Source organism: Rhinopithecus bieti, unplaced genomic scaffold (assembly GCF_001698545.2).
Source record: "Rhinopithecus bieti isolate Rb0 unplaced genomic scaffold, ASM169854v2 scaffold_566, whole genome shotgun sequence".
In the NCBI taxonomy this organism is placed as follows: domain Eukaryota; kingdom Metazoa; phylum Chordata; class Mammalia; order Primates; family Cercopithecidae; genus Rhinopithecus; species Rhinopithecus bieti.
The window spans coordinates 3501995-3507994 of record NW_016803334.1 but is presented as its reverse complement, the minus strand read 5'-3'; the positions used below and the strand labels follow the sequence as shown (position 1 = coordinate 3507994).

The 6000-nt window shown below is 39.8% G+C and overlaps 1 protein-coding gene and 1 pseudogene across 1 annotated transcript in view; both read right to left on the bottom strand.

Moving 5' to 3' along the window:
• LOC108531848 (protein SET pseudogene) overlaps nucleotides 1–1649 on the bottom strand; it is a 12024-nt pseudogene extending 10375 nt beyond the window's left edge.
• Nucleotides 1–6000, bottom strand: part of GBE1 (1,4-alpha-glucan branching enzyme 1) — a 277716-nt gene that overhangs the window by 135514 nt on the left and 136202 nt on the right. The window lies entirely within an intron of this gene.

Genomic DNA, 6000 nt, shown 5'->3' with positions numbered 1-6000 from the left:
AAAAATAAATCATAATTTTATTTAAAATATTGCTTTCATAAATTGCTCAGGAAAGTAAATTAAATCAATGATATAAAACATAGCAATTTAAAAGGCTGTCATATATGACAGCATGAGAAGACTGAATTCTTTTTGACATGAAAATAATTCTTTTTGTTTTTTGAGACAGAGTCTCGCACTGTTGTCCAGGCTGGAGTGCAGTGGCATGATCTCTGCTCACTGCACCCTCCACCTTCTGGGTTCAAGCGATTCTCCTGCCTCAACCTCCTGAGTAGTTGGGATTACAGGCACCTGCTACCATGCCGGGCCATTTTTTAAAATATTTTTAATAGAGACAGGGTTTCACTCTGTTGGCTAGACTGGTCTTAAACTCCTGACCTCGTGACCCACCCACTTCGGCCTCCCAAGACATGGAAATAATTTTTAATAACAAAAGCCAACATTAATGGCAGACCATCTTGTTTTAATATATGAAATTTAAAGAGCACTTTGTATAAATACTTTTATTTTAGAAATAATTCTAATAGTTAACAAGCATTTATTTGACAGCAAGCATATGCTACGGAAATAAAGTCAAAACGCAAGTCACTGAAATGACATGTGGTCCAGCAAAAAGACTAAAATGGGGAGGATTTTTTGGGGAAGTGTACTTTATACAATATTAGATTTGTTTAAGTAGATTATACTTAAACAGTATTTAAATAAAAAGGGGAAGTCCTGACTGAGTTGTAATGAGGTGGCAGAGATGAATGTCAACCATGCAGGAATGAGGATGAGGACAGGAGATCTTCTATGAAAGTTTCTTATAAGATAAGAAAGATATCTGGTCTTAAAATATAAGATAGTCCATAAAGCAAAGTAGAGGAGGGAGTGCATTCCAAATGAAAGGAAATGTCATATGTAAAGTCACAGAGACTCAGTATATGAGAGGACAGCAACACGTAGGAACTCTGCAGGAAGATGCCATCAGCAAGAAGGACCTCACACAGGTGGGCCCCTGATCTTGGAGTTCTCAGTCTCTATCAGTGTAAGAAATAAATTCCTTTTCTTTATAAATTACCCAGTTTCAGTTATTCTATTATAAGTAACAGAAAAGACAGCATTGAATGTTTTACATTTGTGCATCACATGTCAAATTTGCATTTAAGAAAGCTTACTCTGGTAACACTTTGGAGAATACATTTGGTGATGGATTGAGTGTATTCGAATCAATTGTCTCTCAAGGTTGCCTTATAATTATACCTCCTGCTGTGGCTTATTATTTAATACTATAATTTAATAGATTCGACCTAGAAAATTGTGAAACTTTTTATTGTTGTTACCATTTTGGAAAAGTTAAGTATATGACAATGTAAGGAAATGGCAAAACACCACTGTCATTCGAACATTTTTGAGGGGATCTTAAGAGACTGCCCTCCTTCTGGCTTTCACAGGGCCCTGGGTGTGACTTAAGGGAAGTCACAGCATGCTTTGGTCTCCTTATAAGGCTGCTCCATAAGCCAAAATATTCAGTGACCTCATCCAACAATTCCTCACCCCCCAACAGAAAATCACTCCTAACCACATCTTTTGCACTTACTATCCTTCCTTCGGCGGTCCTGTACATACTTATCCAAATTAGAATTCTCATGGTCTACTACCCTAATCATTCCTTTAGATCACTCTCCTAGTCCTAGCATAATTCCATCTTTAGTTAAATTTGATCACTAAGGAATCCTATCACATTGCCTTAGTAAACTACTCTCCCACGCTTGCAGTGGACAATACCGTACTTCCTCTCACCTGGAATTTCCAATACCTCTCCCTCCTTCACTTTCACTGGATGTCCTTGCCTTTTATTTAAACGAGAAAATGGAAGCAATGAAAAAACATCAACCCCCAATCATATCTACCTCTTTCCCTTCATAAAACCAATATATTTCACCTACTTTTTTATTATATCAGATAAATTACCCCTGCATTTTTCTAAGAACCCTATCAGCTCCATCCCATCAGCTGAACTATCACCTACCTTAAAAGAAACTTTTTGACTTTTGACCTCATTCCAGTTAACAAACCCACTTTTCTACTACTTTTTAAAGAATCTCCTCTCTCTATACATAAAACTTTTCCACACTTGCTGCCTTCACTTTCTTACTTTCCATTTTCTTCTTAACCCATCTGAATCAGAATTTCAGTCCAACCATTCCAACAAAACCATTTTGAGTCCAAATAAATGACCATCATGCTAAATCAATGGTCAATTCTCAATCCTCATCTACATTAAACTCTGCAAATGCAGCTGGCATTTTGAGCACTAACTCCTTCCAAAACATGCTTATTTAAATAGGTCCTCCCATTTCACCTGCATATCCTTCTTTATCTTCTTAGCTCACAGCTTCTGATTTTCTTCCTGACCTCTTTATATTAGAGTAACTTGGGGCTCAGCAGCTCAACCACACCTTTCTTCACACACACTCTTCAGATGATCTGATACAAGCTCATTGCTTTGAGTGCCTTTTAAAAACAGATGATTTCTGACTCAAATTGCCAGTCCGAACTGCTCCACTAAATTCCAAGCTTATATTATCATTATTATTAATATTATTATTATTTTATTTATATATTTATTTATTTATTTATTTATTTATTTGAGACGGAGTCTCGCTCTGTCTGTCCCCCAGGCTGGAGTGCAGTGGCCAGATCTCAGTTCACTGCAAGCTCCGCCTCCCAGGTTCACGCCATTCTCCTGCCTCAGCCTCCCAAGTAGCTGGTACTACAGGCACCCACCACAATGCCCGGCTAATTTTTTGTATTTTTAGTAGAGACGGGTTTCACCATGTTAGCCAGGATGGTCTTGATCTCCTGACCTCGTGATCCGCCCATCTCCACCTCCCAAAGTGCTGGGATTACAGGCGTGAGCCACTGCGCAAGGCCAATTCCAGGCTTGTATTTTTAAGTGCCTACTCAATATCTCCACTTATATAGCAAACATGCATCTCACACTTGTGATATCCAAAACTAACCGCTTGATTTTCCCCCAAATCCTTCTCCTCCCAGTTCTCCATGGATCTGTGAATGGCTACAGTGTACCTTATGCCAGAAGTCCCATTTTCAGAGGCCTATTTACCTCTTGGTCAAAAACTTAAGAGTTAATTTCCTTCATATACAACCAATCACTCAGCAAGTTTTTTTTGTTTTGTTTTGTTTTGTTTTATAAGTTATACTTTCAACATGCACTCCATGTTTAATTTAATTAATTATTAAAGCCCCTGATGTCACTGCACTGATCTAAGACAGCTTCTCACTGGACTTTTGCAATCCGAATATCTTAAATCTGCTCACCAGTTTTACATCTGCCCAACATCGCTCTTCCTTCTAGAATTAAAAAAAAAAAAAAAAAAATCTTTTCAGTAATGTCATACCATTTCCCTGATCCAAATCTTTAAAAAGCTGTTAAAACAGCTCCCGATCAAACACAGAATAAACTGAATAAGACAGAAGAAAATCGTATCTCCTCACAAGGGCCCACAAGGTTCTATACGACCTGACAACTGCCATATTCTCTGGAGTCTCCTGAAATTTCCCCTCACTTACCAATCCATATCTCCCTCGCCTTCCTTTCAACACACCAACCCCCATTCCCCCTGCGGGGACTTCACAATTGCTTTTCTCCTCACTGTTTGCTTATTCTCAGAATATGATATTGTATGTCACTTCACTCAGGTCTCTGCTTAAATATCACCTTTTCAGAATGCTTATCTCGACCACACACTAATAGAAGCCACTTTACAACACAACACTGAATATTTCTGGCGGGTTGCCTTTTTCTTCATAGTACTTGCTGCTACCTAGAAATGCACTTTGCATTGTTGGTCTTCCTCACCAAAGTATAGGGCTCTGAGGGTTGCTGTCTCATCTGTTTTCTTCACTGCTTCATTCCCAGGGTTCAGGAAGGTTGGCTGTCCAGTAGGTCCTCAAACTTTTGTTAAATTAGCTAATTTAGCATCTGCCGTATGCCAGACATTATTATTATTATTTGAGACAGGGTTTCACTCTGTCACCAAGGCTGGAGTACAGTGGCACGACCATGGCTCACTGAAACCTCCTGGCCTCACTGCAGCCTCCAGGTTGCCTGGGCTCAGGCAATCTTCCTGCCTCAGTCTCCTGAGTAGCTGGGACTTCAGGTAAGAGCCATCGTGCCTGGCTATTTTTCTTTTCATTTTCTTTTATAAAGATGGGGTCTCACTAAGTTGCCCAGGCTGCTCTTGAACTCCTGACCTCAAGCAATCTTCCTGTCTTGGCCTCCCAAAGTACGAAAATGACAAGCATGAGCCACAGTGCCTGACCCAGACTTATTTTTAATATAGGATCTGTATTGGTCCATTTTCATGCTGCTATAAAGAACTACCTGAGGCTGGGTAATTTATAAAGGAAAAAGGTTTAATTGACTCACTGTTCCTCATGGCTGGGGAGGCCTCAGGAAACTTACAATCATGGCGGAAGGTGAAGAGGAAGCAAGGCACCTTCTTCACAAGGTGGCAGGAAACAGAAGTGCCGAGCGAAGGAGGACAAGCCCCTTAGAAAACCATCAGATCTTGTGAGAACTCACTCACCGTCATGAGCAAATATGGGGGAAACTGCCCCCAAGATTCAGTTACCTCCACCTGGTCTCTCCTTTGACATGTGGAGATTATGGGGATTGTGGAGATTACAATTCAAGATGAGATTTGGGTGAAGACACAGCCTGAGCATACCAGGATTCTCACAAGCATATTACTTAGGCATCAACATTTGTTTATGAAGCCTCCTGCTCCTAACACGTAATATTCATATATTTAATACAGAAACAGAGTATTCCATACCTATTTTTAAACTAAACCTCCCACTTGCACAGTCTAGAAATGTATATTCTTTCCCGATTGTCTATAAGTGTTAGGTATGTTGAGATTATGAATTGCAGTTATCAGCAAAAAACCAAAATATTAAATAATATATGATCAACGGGTGTAAACTTTTGGACTTTAGATGTGATACACATGCATACACACACACATAACATGTAAACAAATAAGAAAATAACCTAGTGGATATTTACATGAGCTAGTTCATATCTATAAGGTAACATAACTTAAAACACACAATACAAGAAGCAGATCTCCACTTTCTACGGGATGTTAATGCATCCTGAAGAAAGAGTGGAAAAGAACCAAGTCTCCTTCTGGTTTGTTCCCAGTGTGTCTGAATTAGCTACATTTATGCTCAAATAGCCTAAAATATTCACATTTCTTAAGGAAACTTTCTAGCAGCAGCCACTTTTTTCTACCTGCTAAAATAATCAGTGCAGCAGGGAAAAGAGCCAACCACAGGGAAGACAAAGAGGAGGGCCCTAAAATACAACCAGGGCTCCACTTTTCCTGACACAGATTCAGATCCCTCCCCGCCTCAGAACCCTGCCTGCCCTCATGTTATTAGGGAGGGGGGGAAGGAGGATGAGGGGGAGACAGAAAGGGAGAGGGAGAAGGAGAGGGAGAGGGAGGGAGGCTGCGGAGGGAAGACAAACAAAGAAACCAAGAACAGAATGCTTCACTCCAGCCTTGATAGGAGATATTTTCGGGTCTTTATCAGTTAAGAGAATACTATCTAAAAGTCTAGACACTACTGATAGCTTCTTCTCAGGATATTTGATTCTGACATTCCTACTTTTGAATTGGTTAAGCTTTTTTAATATTTTACACTTCAATCACTGGAGGCACCTGGAGTCGGTAAATTAAGACTTTTAGAAAGAACATAGAGACAACTATTCCCTTACATCTTTCCTCAAATTGATAAGTACCAATAAAAAATAAAATCCTGGACTTTGTTTTTTCTTTTCTTTTTTTTTTTTTTTAGACTGTGTCTCACCCTGTTGCCCAGGCTGGAGTGCAGTGGCATGATCATAGATCACTGCAGCCTCGGACTCCTGGGCTCAAGCAATCCTCCCATCTCAGCCTCCCAAGTATCAAAGACTACAGGCATGCA